Source organism: Dermacentor albipictus, chromosome 10 (assembly GCF_038994185.2).
Source record: "Dermacentor albipictus isolate Rhodes 1998 colony chromosome 10, USDA_Dalb.pri_finalv2, whole genome shotgun sequence".
Classification (NCBI taxonomy): domain Eukaryota; kingdom Metazoa; phylum Arthropoda; class Arachnida; order Ixodida; family Ixodidae; genus Dermacentor; species Dermacentor albipictus.
The window spans coordinates 5188788-5211507 of record NC_091830.1 but is presented as its reverse complement, the minus strand read 5'-3'; the positions used below and the strand labels follow the sequence as shown (position 1 = coordinate 5211507).

General features: G+C 47.1%; 1 protein-coding gene across 4 annotated transcripts in view; it reads right to left on the bottom strand.

Annotated features, from left to right (window-relative positions):
• Positions 1–22720, bottom strand: part of Gpa2 (Glycoprotein hormone alpha 2) — a 166611-nt gene that overhangs the window by 39993 nt on the left and 103898 nt on the right. The window contains exon 1 of one of the 4 annotated variants that reach the window (XM_065454452.2): positions 14783–14881. The exons of 2 other annotated variants lie outside the window; for them this stretch is intronic. The gene's annotated coding sequence lies outside the window, so the exon portion shown is untranslated. Of the gene's footprint in view, positions 1–1239; positions 1259–14782; positions 14882–22720 lie in introns of those variants that run through there. One more of the 4 variants, XM_070526747.1, reaches the window with a different exon arrangement.

Below are 22720 nucleotides of genomic sequence, written 5' to 3'. Positions count from 1 at the left end.
AATTGATATTCGCACTATCCTTTTAGTTAGGAGCACTTAGGTGCGAGTTTAACCAAGAGCCATAGCGTGGGATTCGCAAACCTACATGTACGTAATGGATAAAAAGTGCGCGTCGTCAGAGATTGAACCAGCGCTCTCTCGGTTCTGAGACCAAGATAGATTACGCAAATAATTAGGTCCCCTCAGCTTGCTACCCGCTATTCCGACCCTTTAAGAGATATATAAAAAATACAGCAAGCGCCTTGTACCCGCCCTAATGTGAAGATATAGTGTTTGGCTTCTGAGCACTAGCCCCGGTATTAACCTAGGCTTGGATCACATTTCAGTGAGAACGATATGCAAGAGCGCCTATGTCCCGTGCTTTATGAGTATGTTAACAAGCTCTAGGTGGTCAAAACTTGTCCGAACAGCCCTACTATGGCGTTGCTTGTAACTGGGGCGCTGCTTTGAGACAACCCATCGGTCGGTCGGTCGATCTGTCGATTAGATCGCTTGGGTCGCATACCTAAGTGCGTAAACTAGACGTTGAATACCTGTTATGATTCTGAACTTGATTATGAAGTTTAGTGAGCGTAGAGAGGGGGGTGCGAAAATTGCCAATAATTTCAATATTAAATGTAATATTGAATAAATAACCTTATTACACTGTAAATCTTCAATAAAAACATAAATCGCAGTTCCATGCACTGAATCGGCCAGGGTATCTGAAGAGAACACAATCAAACGGGGCTAAACAAGGCACCAGTTCTTTGTTAGTACTAAATTTTAAAAAAGCGCAAAGAGGTGAATTTATCAGATTTGTGATATCTGCTTTTGTTTCTGGTGTCACTGGGTAGTAAATCTTGTGCTTCGCTTGGGTGGATTTTTTAAAGTATTTTCACTTTACATCTAAGCTTGCATATAACAAGCAGTTTTGTTCCTGTACGAAAGGTCCTCTCGAGTGCAGCGTCACGTAAATGTAGCTTTACACAAATTATGCATGACATGCGAGGAACGACAACAATAGCACGTAACCTTTTGTTATTCTGCGGCATTTGAAGGCGATGAAGTCATTCTGGTGAGCTCTGTTTACCTCGCACAGCGGGTCGTCCATTCTTGTGAGCGCATAAGATTAAAGGCACGCGCTTAATTTTGTTTTGTACTTTTTTTATCTAGCAAATGTTTCTGCGATTGCCTCGTCGTCGGTTTAATTGCATTAAGTGGACTGCGCAGTTAACAAAAGAATACCCTGTGCCTTACCGTTCAGTATTATGTGGCGCTGTTGAGACGGTGGGATGTGCTGCGGAAGAGACGGGAGCAATTAAATACGGTGTGTGTAAACGTATCCAGCGCAGTGGCGGTGCATTAAACAACAAACTGTACCGCACAATACACGAGGCAATTAGTGCCAAGCTTAGAAAGCATTTTTCTTTAAGGTGCTCTGTACTCCCACGGAAAGTGTAAACCACCGAGACACGACCCACAGGGTAACTCATTAAAACCGCGCGTATGAGCCAGACTCAGCGTTCCTGGTGGGCGTCGGCAGGCTTTATTTTAGTATTCAGTCATTCACTACTGATAGTTATTTTTTGTGCGTATACGTAACAATAAACTTATATGCATGCAGGATTACTCTTCTCTTTGAGTGATGGGGTTACACTGCATTTTCGGGAAAGCTATGCACTGATTTGCAGTGTGATGGGGCGTACAGCCTCCAGAAGGATGTCTGTAAATATTTGCTTGTATTGCAAGAGGAGCGGGGAGTACCTGAGCAGCGGCAAGGCTCTTATTCGTGAGTGTACAGAGTCGATCACACTTGTCTAGAGTGGCCCGAAGGCTGCTCCGCACTGCGCCTGCGACGCCTGGCGACAAGCACCGGGTTCGAGATGTGTTGGCCGATAGCGCCAGGCGCGTGGACGCTGCGGCATTCGCGGGCGGCCAAGATACAGGCCGCAGCATTCTAGCCGTGTCACGTTCGCAGCTCAGCTGGCAGTGCTCGTCCAGTGATCGAAAGCCGGTGCTCGCAACCCGCAAATCACGCAGGCCTGTATCCTGTCCGCCCGCGAATGCCGCAGCGTCCACGCGCCTGGCGCTATCGGCCAGCACATCTCGAACCCGGTGCTTGTCGCTAGGCGTCGCAGGCGCAGTGCGGAGCAGCCTTCGGGCCGCTCTAGACAAGTGTGATCGACTCTGTACTTCTTCAAATTCAATACGATGCACGAAAAGGTAGAAGGCTGCGTGGACGCAAAGTTGTGTCGCATGTTGCGGTGCCAGCTAAGCAGCGCTGACCGCTCAATATTGCCAAGAAATTCTTGGGATCGTAAAGCCAAAAGTAAAATAAAAGAAAATAAGGACTCAGTCCACCGCCAGTCACGACAACCAAGAGCACGACAGCCAAGGTTTCTTCCAACCAGCCAGCGCCACTTGCTATGTACGTGCAAATTTAGATTAAACTTATCTGGGGGTCATACGACGTGATTGGAAGCGTATGCTTCCCGATTCAGCGCTTCAATTCTATGTGGTTTCAGAATGAGGCGCTACGATTGTCGAATTTTAATAGACAAATAAATTCTCAAGTGCATGAGCAAAAATGAAAAACAAAAACAAAATTTGGGTGACGTAATTTCACACTTAAGCGCGAGCCTGAAAAACAACATAACGCTCAAACGCATGCACACTTTCAGTGCTAGAGATCTTTTATTATCATTTCGGGCAACATAGCAATATGCCAAACACTTTGAGAGCTTGGCTGCTATGTAGCTATAACGCTCGCTCCAGCGTGGAGCATGCTGCACGACATTACTGTGTTGCAGAGTCGTGTGTCAAAATAGGGCGCTCGCTTATGAGCACGTCGGGATCCCAAAGAGCACGGACAGGAGAAGAAAGAAAATGTTTTGTTGCGCGCAACTAAGTGTTTTGACACATTTCAGGGCCGCAGCCAATAGACCGCCGGAGGGGAGCCGTGCCTGCGCCGTGTAACCAACGACAGCGAGAACGCGCCACCTCAGTGACGAGACCCGTTTATAGCCGGGCCAATATGTCGCGGCGAGGGCAACGTTCCCGGTGCGGTGTTTATAGTTTACCGGGCGAAGTCCAGGGCAGGTGCACTGCAAAACCAAAAATAGATACTTGCAGAGCCGCGACGAAGATAGTTGAAATAACTTCCGATTTCACTTCCTTTTCGAAGTCGCTGCAGGGATAACCGCAGCATTGCCCTTAAAGCGAAGGCTTTGCTGGTCAACAGAGGAATTCTGTTTTGCAACGTTCCAAATCCAACCACCATGTGTATATATATAGTCATATCATAAGAAGCCAACAAACACTGACACCAAGCACAGCATAGGGGAAATTACTTGTGCTTAATAAGTGAAATAAAGAAACGATAAATTAATGGAAATTCAAGTGGATGAAAAAAATGGTTGCCGCATGTTGGAACCGAACCCACAACCTTCGCATTTCGCGTGCGCTCTACCAATTGAGCTATCGTGGCGTGAAAAATTTTATGAAGGCAACGGCCGCATTTCTTGTGTCGCTACAAAGGTTGATAACACTCCAATATGGCAATATTGTCGTTAATGCTGTAATGCCAAACGCATCATTTCTCCACCGCTGAGTTCAGAAACTCTGACATTGCGATTTAAGCACGGAAACTTAACACACTGCCTGTAGTAAGTTTCCGATACGCTGCAGCGAGTTTTCATTTGTGGATAGTTCACCAAACCAATTCCTATTTAAACGATTACTATAAATAATGAAGCTTTTATACGAAAATACCATATTGATTTTTTGTACAAATGCCGGAAATTGGGAGTTCTAATTTTCATTTATGTGGACTTGTACTTGGGCATTAGAGGGTTAATAATTCTGCGATTTGATGTCCCGAAGGAGGGGAAGGTAGGGGTGGGCGAGGGGTGCAGTGGGTTATGAGCGAGACCGCACTGGAAGGCTTCACAATAATTTTAGTAACTTGGGGTTCCTTAACGTGCACCCAATGCACAGTACACGAGAGCTCTTCCATTCTACGCCCATCGGACTGCGGGCGCCTCAGCCGCCATAGCGATTCAACAACAGGGGAAGGTGCATGAGAGGTTTAAGGTCACTAAAACTAGAACTCGCCAAGTTTAGCCACTTTCTCGTTAAGCTACCAAACCATGCGCCGAGCCGCGGCACTGCGTGAGCAGCCTGGCGTTTGTTTCCTTTTTCGCCGCTTGTTCTAACTAGTTGTCCCGGAAGAACCGTCAACTACAGGCTGGTTGCATCTCGCATCACGGGACGTCCTGTTCTTGACAGGCAAAGAAGTACTCCGCATTTATTCGTGCTAGTCTCTACTCTGTAGCCTAAGGAGCAAATGCGAGAATACAAACAATCCAGAGAACAGAAGCCCGAAAGAAAGTCAGAGGTGAGTTGATCACACTAGCTAAAAGTTTTTGACGATTGGAGCTGAACAGTGGAAGCTGGCTCACGTTGCCAGAGCGCGAAGCTCACGTTCTGGTTAAGTTTGACTTGGTTTTGCTTAAAGGGGCCCTGAACCACCTTTTATCCAAGTGGAGAAAGACATTTGACGGGAAGATAGGCTATTTCAGAACCACTTTGCCGCAAAAAGTACTTCAATGCGTTCAGCAGAAGCGAAGTTATCGGCAATCAAACACGGCCTCAGCTGTGCTCTCTTTCCTCCTCCAATGCCTTGCACTGCGAAGGCTACGGCGGAGAGGTCACCGTGGTGCGCAGTTCAAATTTCCGATTTGGTGCCTATGCCGCGCTAAACGTAAGCCAAACGCGGCTATCCTCAGAGAGCTGCAGTGCGCTTAACCACTGGACTCGTGGCGGCACCTCGCGGCGGCCACGGTGTAGCCGAGCGCAGCGACCAATAGCAGCCGCGTATTGGGGTGTGCTTTATGACGAAATAAAGCGCAGAGAAAAGAGCGAGGAGTTTTGGGTTTTTGAAACGCGAGCGTTTGAGAAAAAGGTGACTTCGCTCTCCGCTTGCGAGCTCATTATACCACATTACATGGGAGTGTACAAGAAACCAGGCATTCCACAAACACAAAACACCAAGTGCGGAGCAATGGGAGAGCTGGCTCACCAGCCGCGAGCTAGAGACTCAAAGAGCTCTAATAGCGCACGCGTGCGAGGCGGCCCGGCTCAGTGGAGCCCTGGACTAGGGGCCCATTCATGGCTGAAGAGGACTCAAGCTTCAAGAATGAAGACTTCGGCCTCAACCCGCTAAAACCTTTAAAGAGTCAATAAAGTTTTCCATTCCATTCCATTCCACGGACCGCGTACGACAGCAGAACTTGGCTGAGATGTTCACAACAGCGTATGCTACCCGCGGACTATGTTATTTCACCAAGCCCGAGGGGAGGTTCAGGGCTCCTTTAACTGATGGAGCATACTGTCTACTATAGGAGATTCGGCTGGAATCAGAAATTTATTTAATGCTGACAAGAAAACAACAGAAATATTTCGGCAAGAATCTAAGGAATAATAAGAAATTTCTAGGACGCTTAAGTTTCGCCTTTAAGAGTGGAAAGCGATAGCATTCAAAGATATCTGACTGCTTCTCACGCTTGCGAGTAACTGCAGCTTATACGTAACCGGAATGTTTACCGGGAAACGCTGGAGGCGAAATCTATGCCCGAAGGCGAGGATTCTGGTAGAAATGCGGCCTCTTGTATGGGCCGATCCTCTGTTATTGTTTCGGACTTTTGATATTTCATCCTGAGTAGATTTAACATAAAAGGCATGCGGCTGTCAGTGTTTTGTTTCACGGCTTTTGACCTTGGGCTGCCATTCTCCAAATTGCGAGGAATAACTTTGTAAAGAACGTTAACACAAGGCATGAGCAACTTTAGCCATAGAAAAACAACTTTACTGCCGCATGGAATATGCGTGGTTCGCGATTACTTTTTCGGCCGCGGGCGCCGGCGCCGACATCTACGTCGACACCGAATTTTCCGCGACACGGTGCCTCCTTAACGCTGTCGCGTTAAAACAAATGAATCATCTCAGCGTCTCCACGCAGTGGGTATCAGAAGGGGGAGAGGGTGGGGGGGGAGGCATAAAGCTTCTCACAAGCATTACTAGAGGGAACTCTCGTGATAGTGTCGATAGAAGCAGCAGGCATGGCTGTTCAACCAACATCGAAATGATGGGGCAGTTCATGGATTGGCCTAAAATTCGTCTTTGTGATTTCAAACTACTTCGTGGCTATGTAACTTGACCATTTTCAACAAAAATATGCATTATAAATGCGACAGCTTGCAATAATTGCGCACGTGTATGGAAGATAATTTCCTTGCTTAATTTAGAAAACCATGTTTGAATGTAAAATTAGAAAGATGTAGTGCCGTAAATAACGTTGCAAGAACATTCGAAGCCGCAAGCACAAAGGCTACACAAATACAACTATATATATATATATATATATATATATATATATATATATATATATATATATATATATATATATATATATATATATATATATATATATTGTCGGGCCCTTGGCCCTCTCTGCAGCGCGCACGGGGAAAGCCTTTGAATCGCGCGCCACAAATGCGCATCGATCGCGGTAGCGTGAGAACTCGCGCGGGGACTGCCGGGAAGGCGGCTGCCCGATAAGAAGGCAGCGGAGACGGCACTTCTTTTACCGAGCGTGCTGCAGAGCAGGGGGAAAAGCGTCTTTGCATTGTGTCTGCATGAAAGAGTGTTGTTGTTCTTGTTGTTCGCTTTTGGGACTGTCTGCGCGCCTGGTTCGGTGCTTGCTTGCTTTCTGCGCTTTATGCATTCGGTTATCGCCCGAAAGATTGTGTTGGTTGATGGTTGGTAGCGGCCGTTCTTTCGTCGCTCCCTTTCGCTTGTATATTTTGTTGCCTCGCTGTTTTGCTGCTTGCCTCTTTGCTTTTGCTGCTTTTTGCTGCTTTGCTTCTTTGCTGTCTGCTTCCTTGCCTTGTTGTTTTCTGCTATTGGCCGCGAGGCTGCGGTAATTTTGAGTGTTACATTCTATCGTAAATTAAAGCGGTTTTTGTTCCTTGCGCCTTTGGTCCTTTGTCGTGCTGGTCGCGGCTCGCGGACCCCCTGAGCGAAGGCTGAGGGGCCTTCAATATATATATATATATATATATATATATATATATATATATATATATATATATATATATATATATATATATATATATATATATATATATATATATATATATTCACACGATAGCTGAACGATCTCCTCGCCTGGTTTCTCTCCACCATTTGTTTTCTGAACCATTATACAGGGTGCCATACCAGTTCTGTGGGGGGATTGGTTTTTCTTCCACATTATTTTTCTTTATTTCTTTTTTATTTTCGTCTACATCTGCCGTTCTATCCCTTTTCTGCTCCTCCAGAACGCGCTTACACACTGGGACTCCTCCTTCAAGTGACGTCAGCGGCGCGGCCTGCCACGTGCCTTCTCAACGAGCGGCGTCCCTTGCCACTCGTGTTGTTTGAGGCGCTCGTTTTTGAAACGCCTGTTTGCTCTCGGACATTAGGAACAACAGTGGCGCTGACAGTGTGAGGACAGAAGTGCCCACACCTCTAATGGATCCGCGTTTCGGGCTCCCTCAGAACGCTGCAGTGCGGCCGAAAGGCACCGGCACACGTCTGACGCGTCAGCGAAGCGCGTCGGCAGCACCGGGTGCAGTTTTCTTGGCCGCTCTTATCCCTGTAACCACAATTAATGGGGCACTAAATATCTAAAGTATCTTTGTTAAAGAAAGAAAAGACCAGAAGTCTTGCGCCCAAAGGTCAGCACAAGTCCGCCACTCTGACGTCATGAAATTCAAAGCGCATTTTTGTATTTAGGCCACTATGGCGGAGTGACAGTTCCCAAAATTTCATTCTATGGCTCGCCCAGAATGCCGGGTAGCCCGCCTTTAGGTGACGCCGTCGAAACACGTGACGTCGCGGCGAGTTGGTGCGAAAATGTTGTCGCCACCCGCCATTCGATTTGGCGTCTCTCCATGCAGGCTTTCGTTTCATTTCATTTGTTCGGTTTTAGGTGGAACAGGACGAACGGTGTCGATTAACCTCCTGGCCATATCCTGCTCTCGCTAGGAGTAACAGCAGCAGTGTTCAATTTACAGAAAGCTTTGTTCTGCAGTAATTCTAAAACAACTTCAGAATGCTTAACCAAACTTTTTCCATTGATTGGTACATTTTTTATTATTGTAAAAAGGTAATTCATTACTACCGCGAGGGTTATTTTTGTCTGGTGTCTACTTAAAGAGACACTAAAAAAAGTCACAGTTTCACCCGAAAGGCGAAGCATCGATTGCGATAGCAAATTAGTAGACAGCCATAATAAGTAAGGATAGTAGTTTCATCAGCCGTATAAAATTGTAAACATTCGCTTACTAACTGAAGTAACAAGCACGATGTCAGCGCGCACGATCAAACATGGACACATCACACTCGCGGACACTTGCTGTCAAAACGCTGGCGTGAGCAAGCGCGGCAGCAGCTGCGAGCGAAGTGAACTTCGTGTTGTGTATCGCTTCAACGTAAACATCGTCGAGAAAACAGCACGCACAAAGGTACGAGCCGTCTGCAAATCGTGGATGCCACCAAGGGCGCCTACCTCTCCTATTACATCAGGTTTGCGTAAACGAAATGCGACTCTAACATTCGCCAGTGTGCATCTAGGAGCGTACTCCGGCTCGCTTGACAGGGTTTCGATGCAGTTACGCGGCAAAGAGCTTATTTAGGAAGGGACATTTCAAAATAGAACCCGTAGACTACACACACACATACAGGGTATAGTCTTAGAGACAAGAGTAAATCGACCAATCAATCAATCAATATTTCACTGCCTTTGAACTAATGAGCTACTGCGATCCCGTTCTCATTCGTACGAAAAATTTAGCAAGTGAAAAGCCCGATGAGCTCTTGCTGGCTGCTGCTTTCGCTACTGTGCACGCTTTTATCGAGATTTTTTATACGTATAGAATCAGCACTCAGACGACACTGCCTTTCGCACATCCTCACCGTCACCTTTTTCTTCTTGTCCTTATTCTTACGCGTGGGCTTAGCAGCCTATACTCGTTCTTAACGTCACTCTGCCAGAAAAACCTTGAAGGACAACAATCGCCGCGTTTAGAGGACGGCGCGACGTTTTAAGTAACTGCTCTTGCGCTTTCAGTGAAAGAGGCGGAAGTGAGACTTAACGCCATGTCATCTTCTGTGAAGGGGGATGCACCTAAGTGGGCAGGGATAAAGCTCTTGCCAACCAACAAGGCGGTGCCTGTTGCGTTAGAGTCAGGAGCACCTCCTCTTCGTGGGTGCTTGAGCACTGAAGACAGGACAGGCCGCATGTACCTGACGCCAAGCTTGTTGTGCTAGGATCGCACCGCGGCTGTTTAACTCGCGTGAGTCGCAGCAACGCTTCACAGACTGTACAACACTGCACTTGCCCGTTTTGTTCAAATTGCTGGGCCAAAATTTATTTAGGTAATTACCTTTTCTTGGAAGTTACAAGTTCATCGCATCTATGTGCACACGAACACGTAATGAACACAAGTTGATTATTTAAGCGTTAACATTACTTGCTAGATGGGGCCTTCTTAGGGTCGGCTGTGGCGAAATTCCGAATTCTTTAGCCAGGTGAGAATAATGAAGAAAAAGAAAAGCAAGGAAAAAACTCTCACCATGTACTAGACCCGCAATCACAAGGGACGGCCAAGCAAATACCGTCACAATACGAATACTGGCACCGCCACCTTATTCCGGTCTTCGGCGCAGTCGTGAATCCCGCAGGAATGTTGGAGCACATCCATCCCCCTGTTATGAAAGCCATTTAAAAAAAGCTGCACCCCGCCACCATCCATCGTTAACCCCTGAGAAAGGAGCCTTCCAGTGCTTGTAGACTTTCTTAAATTGTTAATTAGTTAGCCACACGAGACGGGTAATTTGCCGAAATGGTTAGCTTAAAGTCTGTTCAGGTAAGGATATGCCAGCAGCATTCATATTTTCACTTACTGACTCTGACACGGTGTACAACACAAGAACAATGCAAAGCTAGGCGAACTGCATCAAGAAAAGGTGAACAAAGAAAAAAATACATGGGATGAAAAACATGGCAATGAGAACACATCGCAAGTTGACTTGGTGCAAAGGGCTTGCAAACACGCAATAGAAAACAAGGAACTGTAACATATGACCTGGTGTAAAACAAAATATGCGAATGAGCTGTAAAAGTTCAATTGAAGATAAACAAAAGGCATCCGCGAATACGTTGGCAATGAACTACTCTCTCCAGCGAACAGCAAGTCGCAATGGCGGCGGCGTCTTGCCACCGCCTTACAACAGCCGAGATGGCATTTCCCGGATTCCTCTGATCTGGATGCAGCGCGTAATGCAGTTGTTCGCCGCGAGCTCTGGAAACAGCGAGAACGACATGTCGCGGGCTGTCTTCGTACAGCGCCCCTTCTGGCGTGAATCGCGCCCTGTGCCTGGCTGCGAAGATTGCCTCACGGGGGCAAGATGGCGTCAGCGCGCAGCCGAAAAGGGCACGCTGTTGCTGCGCGGTGGGTTCGTTTTATTTCTATCGCAGACGCTGGGTGCCACGCGTACGCGGCACAAACTTCGGCGCGATCCGGCGGTGGGAGTGCGCGCTCGTTGCTGGTGCGCACAGAACAAATCTTGGAGAGGCTTTGCCAATATTGGCGAAAAAAAAAAACGTTCTTCGAAAACAAGTATTAGGACGGCAGAAGGATGAAGTATTTCTTGATGTCCACACAAAGGAACAGTTTATCTGGGCAGGAATCTTGGCGAGGAATAAGGAGGGAGTCGCTAGCGTTGCCACGGGATACTGTCCTTAAGGAGCAATCTTGGGCGAAGCCTAAAGGTGGCTTAGCAACACCGTGAGACAGGCTGCAGATGCTGTCGAGGAAGCCAATTCGAATGATTGCGTACGCACTTTTGTAGTTTGAGTCAACGTGCAGGAAGTAGTGGCGGCAACGGTTAGGAAGGGATGGACGTTGCTGAAAGCCGCGATTGCAGCCAATTGGGAATCGTGCAGATGGAGTGTCTGTACCGGGCTGACATGCCGTAGCCACTTCCGCACAGCGCGCCGTCTCTGTCTAACAAGAACTGAAATTTTGACGAATTAGAGTTCGTTCTTAAAGCTCACAAAACGAAGACACAAGAAGGGAAACCAAACAAGACGAGCGGTCGCCCTGTCTGGGTTTCCTTGTGTCCTCGTTTTTTTTTTTCTGCGCTTTAATTGAAGTATGTATCTTGCTTGTTCGGCGTGCAGAAATACCTGCTACCTCGTACGCTCTGAACGCGCTAAGCTCTTACTAAAAGTAGACACTTTCCAATTTTGTGCCCGTATAGACAGAAGTAATATAATAAAAAAATGTCCCATTCGCTTTAAGGACACAGCATTGCGAGATAATTGCTAGTAACTTATAGATTACACTTGGATTTACGCAGTGCTAACTCTAGCATATGTATAGATCATGGTAGAAATTAAACGTCACTTTTAATGTTGAGCGCTGTATAAATTTACATGTACAGTGGCCACTGAGCCACTTGGCGAGAGAGAAAAAAAGTTTTGCGCTGTGCGCTGAATTTTTCTTCGTCAGTAAATCTACTCGTCTAATCTCGCCTTCCAGCTGATAGTTATCAATTCTCTAACGTTTCAATAAACGCGCACCAAAACCACAAAAGCAAGAAATTGTGAATTAATAATGACAACGATCACAAAGAAATAATACGTTGTTGTCGGAAATAAGGAGTCCACAGAAGAGATAGAGAGGGGTACAAGGAAGGCAGGGATGTTGACCAGCCAAGAGTCCAAAGTCAACATAAGACTACTAGGGAAACAGTGATGTCTAGGCGGTTCCAAGGCTGTGACTAAAATATGTGGGGTAGCGATGATATCTCTCCTTCTAGACTTTTTACCCTTTTCTTTACTTCCTGATTACATTCCGTTTCCTTCCCAGTAATTAAACTTCCTCTTTGACATGGGCCCTCTCATTGTTCCGTTAGTAGTACTGGCCGTTACCATTATGTGATGCAGACTGCAGTAGGGCAGCGGGAGTCGCACATCAGGTTCTCGTTGTCTTGTCGTTTCTTTTTGCAACACAAAGAGAACTTACATTGCTCCCCATTATACCCTTGTACAGTCATTGTAAAAAGTATGCGGCCTATGTTGCCCTCGCCGTGCCACACAGCATATTTTTAGTACACGCTGGAGCGTGCTAGAAACCTCTAGCAACGCTTGTTTCGTGCCAAGAAAAGACTTAGTTTACAAGGAAATTGCATCTGAAGGGTCCGAATATCGTTTTTGAAATTCAAATATCCCACCACCGAACCAGAGGAGTGGTGACGTTGCATGTACCCTTTGCTGCCGTTGGTGATAAAACGGCGCCCGGCAGACGGCGGTACCGAGCCAAAACAGGGCGACAGAGCGGTGGGTTCGCCGCTGCAGCTGCTTTTTGATCAAGTGGCGTAGACCGTTGGGGCAACCCGGGGCATCCCATGGAAGTTGAATTCTCTGCTACTTGCAGTTTGTGGGAGTTTCGGGAGCCGGCAACAGCGCCGCACTACGCGATAGCGAAACTACTGAAACGCGAGATGGTGGGCGGCGCAGAGCCGAGGGATAACGAAACCTTTCGACCGCCCGCGTCAAGGGTAATTTCAATGACTTCTTTCTTTTATAAATTAAATAGAACTGGAAAAGTAGCATTTCATTTCGTCTTATAATGCAATACAAGGATGTTTTTGGCAACGAGGGGTTGAGTACTAGTGACAGAATTTAACGGAGCAGTGCTTTCGTCATCGAGCAAGTGCTTGAATGTCCCGAGGGAGTCTCTAATAATGTCTTGCGTTTACCTCAATTTCTCGATTGTTAGGGCTCTGTTCGGTATAATATTGACGCCTTAGAGATTCTCGAACACTAATCTATCCCTTTAGCTTGACTTAATATTTGCCTTTAGTGTACCTTTAAACAGTCCCCGTCGACTTAGTATTTGCCTTTATTTTCCCTTTAAGAGGAAGCTTTACCTCGGGCCCAACTCCGACGCGGCCTGTTCAAATACATGTGAAAACGCTAAAACATTTTTCTGAGATAACTCCTGGACCTATTTTGATGAAATGTGTTGCATTTGAGAGAGTAAGATGAATTCTAATGACTGTTGGAAGCAGAATTTTGATTTAGGGCTTGAATTTTGTTAGAAAGATTTTCAAAAATTCAGGCGTTTGAAAAAAATAGAAGCATGAAGTTTACAAACTGATAGCTCTGCATCAAGAACAGATATCGTGGTTCTGTAAACGGAATCCGTTAGATCATTCAAAGCGGACAAATATTATATGTCATTTTACATCTTACGTGAATTTGTTACATTTTTTACGAGGGTTCTGCAAAAGTTGTAACTACATATTATTACATTTCTTGAGGCTTATGTGTAACATATCAATTTTGTCCGCTTTAGATGTGCTGTCAGATACAATTCACAAAATTGCGATATCATTTTTTTCTTGTAGAGTTACAGAGTTGTAAACTTCATAGTTTCGTTTTCTGGAAATTTTCAATTTTTGTCAATTTTTTATAAAAAATTAACGACCTCACTCGAAAATTCGAAACCAACAGTCACTAGATTTTAAGTTTTTCTTTTAAATGCAGCAAACCCAGTCAAATTTGGTGCAGTGGTTGCCGAGAAAAACGAATCCTCTTTTTACATGTATTTAGATAGGAGCACCCGAGCTAAAGCTTCCTCTTAAGGCACAGCTAATTCAGGTAGAGTTAAGAAACTCGAACCCACGACCTTTTTTCGGGAGTCGAACCCTCAACTTTTGATGGGAGTCGAACCCACGACCTTTCATTGTGCGCACCTTGTGGCGAACACCGTCTGTCACGTGACGTCGCGGCGCTTCTGCTGACGTGGCCGCTCGATTCCCGTGACTCCAGTGGCGCCACCGGACGTCGCTACGCTACTGTTGACGCGGCCGCAATGCTTTCGCATTCATTCACGGAGGGACAAATACCCCCTGAGTTTTTTTTTTCTAGCCTTTGTGATGGCCACGGCCATTGCTATTTATTCTGCGGCACCTATTCCACTAAGATGCTAGCTGCCGTTCTCTCTTTGCCCTTGCTGTCGACGTTAGAATATTTGCAGAGGGAGCAATAACACTCACTGATAAACACTGTTAGTTATTTTCATAAAGGGAAAATGTCCAAGCAAACCTTACAAATCCTCATAGAAACGGTAAAGAAGCACGTACCAGACATATACATCGTTTGGACTCCGGGACACGAGACCCTGCTGGGGAACGAGGCAGCCGACGCCTCCACCCGAGCTAAAGTTCACCGGGCTTTCTCACAGGACGCGCCGAGGACGGCGGATGAAGTCCCCAAAAAGTTAACCGCTATTCTTCAACACTACAGGCAACGCCACTCGCCATTTCAGCTCAGCCTAACTAGGGAAGACGCAGAAACCCCCGGGAAATTGCACACCAACCAAACCAACAAAATACAAACCAATTGCATCCACGTTTTTAGTGCTCACTCTGTTCTCCGTTCCCTTTCATTACCCCATACACCTTCCTTTTTGCTCTTTCTGAGCTGCGCTACAAGCCTAAAAAGGTCATGACATACCAACTCACCCAAACTGCCACGCTTTTGCATCCACGGAATCCTATTGCACCGAATCTCACCTACTGAGCATTTGTACATCTGCACGCCCCGTAATGTCCCAGACACCCTATGCCATATGGTGTGGGGATATGGAGGAAAACATGGCACCGTAGATTTCCAAACACTAACCGCAGAGCTGTGGGAGGCCACGCTATTGGACTCGCACCCGAAGAGACAGCGGTCGAACGCGCTCGGGTGACGGCCATGGACCGGGTCTACCTGGAGCAAAGAGGCCGCCCACCTCTGAGGCGCTGGCTGAAAATCTCGTGCGCGCTGGTAGCGTTGCGCGCAGCACACAGTTTTGCGGGCTGTGCCCAGAAAACCTGGATGGCGCTGCAAGTCAGGGCCACGTAGTAGGGCCACGCGTGCACTGAGCCAGATGCGAGCGGATGAAAAAGCACGATCGTGCGCTGGAACCCGATATAAAATGACAGATAATTTAGTTTTCTGCGCATGCGACTGCACGACGTGGAAATGAGCATACGAGACGAAAGTAGTATACCTCTTGCTACGGCACGGAGTAAAGCAAACGCTCGCAGACTTTCGGTTTGTAGGTTTTATTATTTCTCTAAACTTTAGATCGTCTAATAAAGGCAACAGATTGGACATATAACTGATGGAGCCTTGAATAATTATCAAAGTCATGTGTCGCGCTGAGTGTCGTTTCAACAATGCGAATTACGCATGCGCACTTTGGCGCCTGACTCACCGGCTGGACCCCCTTGAGAAGAAGGGCGCGCGGCGTTTGGGTCGGAATTTCAGCTGATTTCATAGCGCGCGGTAGCCTAATCGTTTGCAGATGCGATCGTCAGCGCGCATTTTATACACTGCGCTCTTTATGACCAAACCTGGTGAGGGGTGCTTTGAGGGCGTTCCTCTGAAATACGCCAGAAGTTACAGTGCCTCGCGGAAGGAATAACGCCCTCGTACTCAACATATTCCAAATGTCTGGAGTGTCAGGCGCGCCACGAACACAGCTGCACATATCCGAACGACCTGTACGGTGAATGCGCGGAGTAGACCGTATGCTTTTGTCAAAGTCTGCACCTCTTGCGCGTGTTAGTCCCGTGTGTGGGAACGCTGTCTGTTTTTCCTGTAAACTCGTCTCGCCACCACCCACCAAGGAACAATGGGATGCCCTTCTCTCCAGCAGTGACCGAGACATCCAGACATGGCTCCTGGCACCAGCTAAAGACGTCATCGGGAAGCACAGACTGGCAGCCTACGCAGCTTAGCCTCCCTTCGATTAGTGCAGACGTAAAGCGCCCACTGCAGTAAACTAAAATCGGGTTATCAGAAGCGTTTTTCTTCCAGCCTCTTCACTTGGTACTATTCACTAAAACCTACCTAGTACCTGCCTCTTACCGCAATGTATTCTCTCTCTCTTCTGAGCTGTCACCTGCCAAGCGCACCTCGTTGGACCGCAGCGTATACTGGCATTTCGCTTTCTAACTAGCGCGTACTCCTGCTCTTTATTCTCTTTGTCACAGTAAGTGGCAATTTCTCGTGTTAATTACCCAACTCGCGGGTACTTTTGACTTCTTTTGAAACGCCGGAGGCCATTTTTGTATCTTAGAAGTTGCGATCGCTCCGGTGCCATATTCCAGAGAAAAATAAGACAATTAAAAGAAAGGGACATATGAGAAATAGACAAGAAAGGACGGAGCGCTCCGTCTCGCCTATTTGTTTGTATCGTTTTTCGCACCGGAGAATGGCCCTACGTCAAACGAACAAGCGCAACAGCGCGTTCTTGCAAATTAAAGTTTGCTCCAGGCTGCGTCTGCAGCCGAAAGACGTGCGAGAAATGAACAGATAAAAGAGCGACAGACGAAATCACCGCTACTCGCACCAGTGCGGGCCAGGCGTCGCCTATAGCTGCACCCAATCCATTTCAAAGTCGATGCCTCGAGCGCGAGTCGTTTGACGCGTGTGCGTGTTTGCGAGTGTGTGTACGTTCGTGCGCGGCTGTGCCTCTCACCGGGGCCGCCGTGCGCGTCTTTAGCCTCACGGACGTCGGGCACGTGTGGCGGCTCATGCTTAAGTAAAACGAAGCGCGCTGCGAGTGAAAAACTCGCTGAATAAGTGAACAGGCCGTCCCGCATCTCGCCTGTCATTGCGGAGGCACCCTTCCCTCCTCTCCTCCTCTTTGGGTAATCGTCGTTCGGTCGCCGGTCACCAGCACCGCTCCGTCGGAGCAGCTCGCGGGCGTCAAGGGGACGGCTGCTCGTTCCGCGTTCATACGCTCTGGCTGCCTTGCTTTTCGGCCGTTGTTCTCTTCCTCAGCAGAACGGTGCACCCGCGTAGAAGCTAGAGCGTACGCTGGCGAACATTGCTCGAACTCCACAGCGCTCTCGCAATGAAGGAGGATTTTATTTGTTGAAGTATTGTGTATGCGTCAATTTGAGAGATATCTTTATTGTGTTCTCTTGCATAAATGTTCAAATTTGCCTAATACGATTAACCGACGTTGACAGAGTTCCGGGCTTCTCTGTATATTGTGTTTCATGCAGCAGGAGAGCAAATGGGATGTGCGTGGACGGTAGATCACGTGCCCGAGTTCTTTTCTTTTTTTTTAATTCCTACGAGGGAATTCTCCTCAGCAAGTACAACGTTAGCCGAATTCACAAAGGCGTTTCTTTTGTATAAGTATCGTTTTGACCAGCCGCATTTTCTAATATGGGTCAAAGTTACGAGCACTCTGAAAATCCCTTCTCAATAAATTCCAAGGCTGCAGTAGCCTATTGCACAGGAAACACTTCACCATTTTAACGCTGCAGCATTGCCACGGAGACTTAGTGGCTATGCCAGTTGGTGTTGCCAGTTGGCAACAGGCAATCGAGTGAACAAGTATTACTGGGCCCTTGACTGGACGTCATATCAACAAGGCGAGTCTTCTAGGTTCTACACATTTTCGATAACACAGGCTTAGATTGAGTTCTGCAAGTGGGCCCTTCGGACACGAACGCGTTTATATAGTAGTATCCTACCCTCATCACCACTCCAGGTGCCGTCTGAGCAGAGTAGCTGTCCAGGTCTCTGCTTTTCCTCAAGCGAATTCTCCTCAATATCCCTGGCTCCCTAATGTAGATGACGCTCTCCTGCTGAGCATTTGTGGGTCCACCGCATTTGTGAGACCTGCGCGAGCGGAGTGCGATAAATTTCGTGTACCGAGATTCAGACGCTCATTGAAGAACCACCGGTGGTCATTAATCATTCGAAACCCTTTACAACGGCACCTTTCATAGCCGCTGTGTTACTATGATCGTTAAAACCCGTCAAAGAACGGAGTTCCCGCCTATGAAAATACTGTGCCTCTTCAAGTGCGGTGGCATAATCTGATCCCCTTTCGGCTCTCTGTCACTCATACTCCCCCTCTATAAGTGTAAGGTAGCAGACTGGACAAGTTAACGCCCCTGCATTTCCTTCCCTCTCTTTCTAAGCCGCATCCTTCGATCAAAGCATAAAGTTTGCTTAAATTAGCTCGCTGTTTATTTTGTGCCACCAACAGCAAATGGATTGTCCCCTTGTCGAATGAACTCACTAGGCTCTGCACGTCATTTCAGCTTTTACTTGACAAGAACTGAATAATTATTTGAAATTTAACATTAATTTTCGCATGCGTAGTGGATATATTCCAATAAGATATACATATTTTGTCTTTTTAATTCTAGTCTTTACGGCGTTGACTTTGTCTCCTGAACTAGCTTTTCCTGTCCACTATGTGCATGTTTTAGGGCATACACCGCCTATAGAGAGAACGTTTCAAGCCTTCTAGCCAGTGCCCCAGACATCTGTAACAGACAGCAGATCGATGAACGAGGCATCTTGGTCGCTCTAGCTTGCTTCGCCATGATTCTCGTGTACGCGTTTGTCTTTCTGTGACTTCAAGCGTTTATCTTAGATGTAGGATCTGCGTCCTATATCGAGTATGTGATTATTTGATTGCATGTTTAGCCTTAAGACAACTTTCCGGCGATATGTTTGCTGTGGCGCTCGTCAATGACGTTGCTTCTTAGAAACGCGGCGTTTCTAATGTGCCGCCCATACGAGAGCTCGTTTTAGTATGTTTTAAGAAAATCACTGAGATTAGCAAGAATTTGTCAACTGCAGCTTGAACATTACAATATCATTCGTTTTGCAGGCGGTGTGCTCCTCCGGGCGGCAGTTATCAGCTAGCTCCCTTCTCTGTTATTGCTTTTGTGTGCAAACGAAGTAAATAAATAAATAAATAAATAAATAAATAAATAAATAAATAAATAAATACTCCCTGCAATTTTTCCCACACGTGGTAGATGAAGAGAAGCCAGAGACGTTGCAAGACGCTATATTTTCTCATACTGGTAAAGTAGCAGAAGCTTATATCGGCTCGCGCCTTTCACCATATTCCACCACATTTTTACTTTGGCGACAACTTCGAGGGTCGCAAGGTCAGCATGACAAGCTTCTGTGGCGACTCCCGTCCTCTAGGCCTTGCCCTCGAAGATACCAGAACATTGAGTGCATTGACCGCAACGACGGCGACTTCCAGGCTCGCAAAGCCGGGATATGTAGCGAGCCTGATTCCGAAACCTGATCCTGCAAACCTAGCAATCGAAGCCACCGGCTGTGCATGTGCCGATATGCGGCGCCTTCGTCGCGACGGTCACTCCGAGGTTCGCGAGGCCGGGATGTTGACTTTCTTCGAACGGAAGTCAGCCTTGCGCCCTTGCCCTTGGAGTACCGAGCTCCATTCCACAAGATTAATCGAACGCACAAACCTGGAGCAACAGAGACCGTGGCAAGAAAGGTTTCCGGAACGTCCATGGTGCTGGCTGAAACTGCAACGCAGCGAGAGGAAAAGCTGAAGACCAGGACACGGAGTGGCTGAGAGTTTGTCTGTCTGTCTGGCTGAGAGTGTCTGTCTCCAAGGGTATGGACCCTTGGAGATTCCGGAAATCATGAAGAAAGGTGATCAGGCCTTCTCGCGACAGAGAGTTCGTAAGCTGATGGACATTCATTACTTATAGAGTCAAAAGGAAAGTCCCTGCAAAACGTAGATAGAGGAATAGATAACCTTGTCAAATGGGACAAAATAGAGAGCGACGTCTACGCATGCCAAGTCTTCGAATTTGGAATCTGCAACAAAAAAGTGAAGCTCCAGATGATAATTGAAGCAAAAGAAGTAAGGTCAAAGAACAACAATAACATTTCAACAACCGACATAATGCGGCGTTGTCTCGACTCACACGGCAAGCGCATGTTCGTGTACAAGTATACAACTGGCACAATTACTGTTAAGAACACTACAAAGAAACCTGAAATGCATTCATTAGTTGGAATGGCAATCTTGAATGGACTTTTGCAGGACATGATATTCAGCAGAATGCAAGCCAAATGATCAGTAGGAATGGATCGGCAAGCAAGCGCGAAGTAGATTGTTGCTGAATGTGAGGGAAGAGGCTGTTCTAGTGTTGAAACATTGCAAGATACTTAACCGTGGTTTACCAACACTAACGACTGGTAGGACTTACGTACCCAGCCGTTCATGACTATCAACGCAGGGCAAGCTTGAAAGAAGTCGTCTAGTGAATGAAGCACACACATTTTACGCCACGGAATCCTCAGGACTGATACATTCTTGTCAACTGACATTAAGAGGTAATAAGGACCAACTTTTAAGCGAAGACACGCCTAGTGACTTTCGGTATCAAGAAATCGACAAGAGAAAACGAAGAAAGTTACGAAACGTCCTAAGTAAATGCATACCGGAGTTGTACCGGAAAGGGTTCCCAATCCTGCTGTGAAAAACACGAGGAAGAAGTGCTCGCAGAAATGCGTAGGGTAAGATGCAGGAAGGAATTCCTGCAGTTTTGCGCTGCGTACAAGGTGGTAGTAACGTATGAAATCTTCCTGCGCTACTGAAAGCTGTACGTGGATGAATGCGGAGGGATGAAGACGCTTAGGTCTCGTGTTGAGAAGGTTCAAGTCACGCCTGCTACCTGGAGGGATCACAAGATGGAAGAGTAAATCGCGTGCTTGTCCTGGCGTTCGCCTATAGCGTCAGCGTGAATTTGCCTACTGCCAGGGCTCTGACAGAACGTGGTTGGCAAAGCGGGTTATCAGTGTAGCGCCTGCGCAACTATTCACGAATGTCGTGCACTGGGTGACGATTAAGGAGACGAGTATCCGTACTTTTAGTGCATGAACCTGATGGAGGGAATTTCCATCGTATACACGCCCGAGAGCAAGCGCACAGTGCACTTCGTTGACGTCGGCCACTTGATGCTGCAACCATCGGGTATTCAAAGAGGGCCTTCTCAGGATGACTGCTATGACAGCCAGATATATAAAGAAGGGTGGGTGCTCATCCAGCTCATCGGAAAGTGCGGCTTTAAGTGCGGGACGTTGGCGCCTACCGCAATTCATCTAATGTCGCAGGCGAGATGTTCCAAACAGAAAAAGGTGGCGTCTGTCGTCTGTCATCCACATTATCATTAGGATTTCATTACACAAGAAGATCAGATGGGCCATGGCGTCGGTCTCGGTTCTTTACATTTGCAATGCACTTCGTTCATAAGATCTCTGTACATTTTGCCGATGCGTTGGACACGCTCTCATTGGCTATTCCGACTGGCCAGTGCTTGTCGTCGAGAACCATTTTTTGCGTAATAAAGGGACTTAGAGAAACCGAGCGCTTGGTTGTCATTTCAGTGGTTATTTCAGTTTATCAGCGGGAACAGAAGTACCTGCCGATTCTGAAGCGCTCTCTTGCGAGGATGAGACGTCATTATTTAATGGTATGCACTTATACTGCATGTATTTCGTGTGACCTATCCGGCGTGCAATGTGCAAGAATACAGCTCGACTGACCCAAATTACTGTGGGCAATAATCGCTCCTACCTCACTGCATCATTCACGAGCTGCTCTTCCGTGCTACTCTGAGCTCACTTTGTGCCTGTGCCATGCTGTAAAAAGGAAGTTTGTTTATACAGAAATACCTTAACAGAAACAGGTTGCATACATACTAGCAACTATACAATGCTCGTTTCTAAGACTCGTGACTGCGGCCAATTAGCAAAATTAACAATGAATCTTTGTCCACAAACAGTACCTCACTTCCTAGGTGACATACTTCTCGTGCAAGCCCACATGAAAAAAATAATAAACCAGGGGTATAAATAATGCAGTATCGGACAAGTAATAAGGCATCTCCCCGTGAGGGTCGAATCTGTTCACTAGCGGCGCAACGTTATGCGGACTATTTGTCGTAAGCAGTCGCTGCGGCCGGAATCGCTGAAGGAGGATCATTTACATTCAATGGTACCGTTTGGGTGCAGGTTATAAAAGTGATGGTGGTCGGGGCGCAAAATAGTATCTACACACTGCTGTTAAATGGCTGGGAACCAGCTGTATTATCTGTTTGTCGAATGTTGCGTTTCGTCTGAGATTTATGATGCTAAAGCCACCTGATTCCGACCAAAGTGCTACCATATCTATCACACTCTTAATGTGAATAGCATTCTTTGACTATTTCAGCCGCCTTGAGTCTGTCTGTCGGTCTGTCTGTCCATCTGTCCGTCTGTCCGTCCGTCCGTCCGTCCGTCCGTCCGTCCGTCCGTCCGTCCGTCCGTCCGTCCGTCCGTCCGTCCTTCCTTCCTTCCTTCCTTCCTTCCTTTCATCCATCCATTCTTCCTTTCCATCACTTCAGTAACGTCATCCCATTATCGCCATCCCGTCGCAGTCACACCACCACCGCTGTTCCATCGACGTCAATCTATATTCGTCGTTATGTCGTAATCATAATGTCGTCATTCAATCGTGATTTCATGCCGCCATCGTCAGACAGTCGCTGTCATGCATCGGTTGTCAAACCGTCGTCGTCGTGCCGTCGTGGTCGTGCCGTTGTCGTCCCACCAGCTCCGTCATCCGACTCTCGTGATACCATCGTCGTCACGCCATTGTTCGTCGTACCGTCGCTATTACGACATTGTCACCGTACATTCGTCATCCCATTGTCCTTACACCGTTGCGACGCCATCATCATCACTGCATCGTCGCCATGCCGTTGTATTCATGCCATTGCCGTC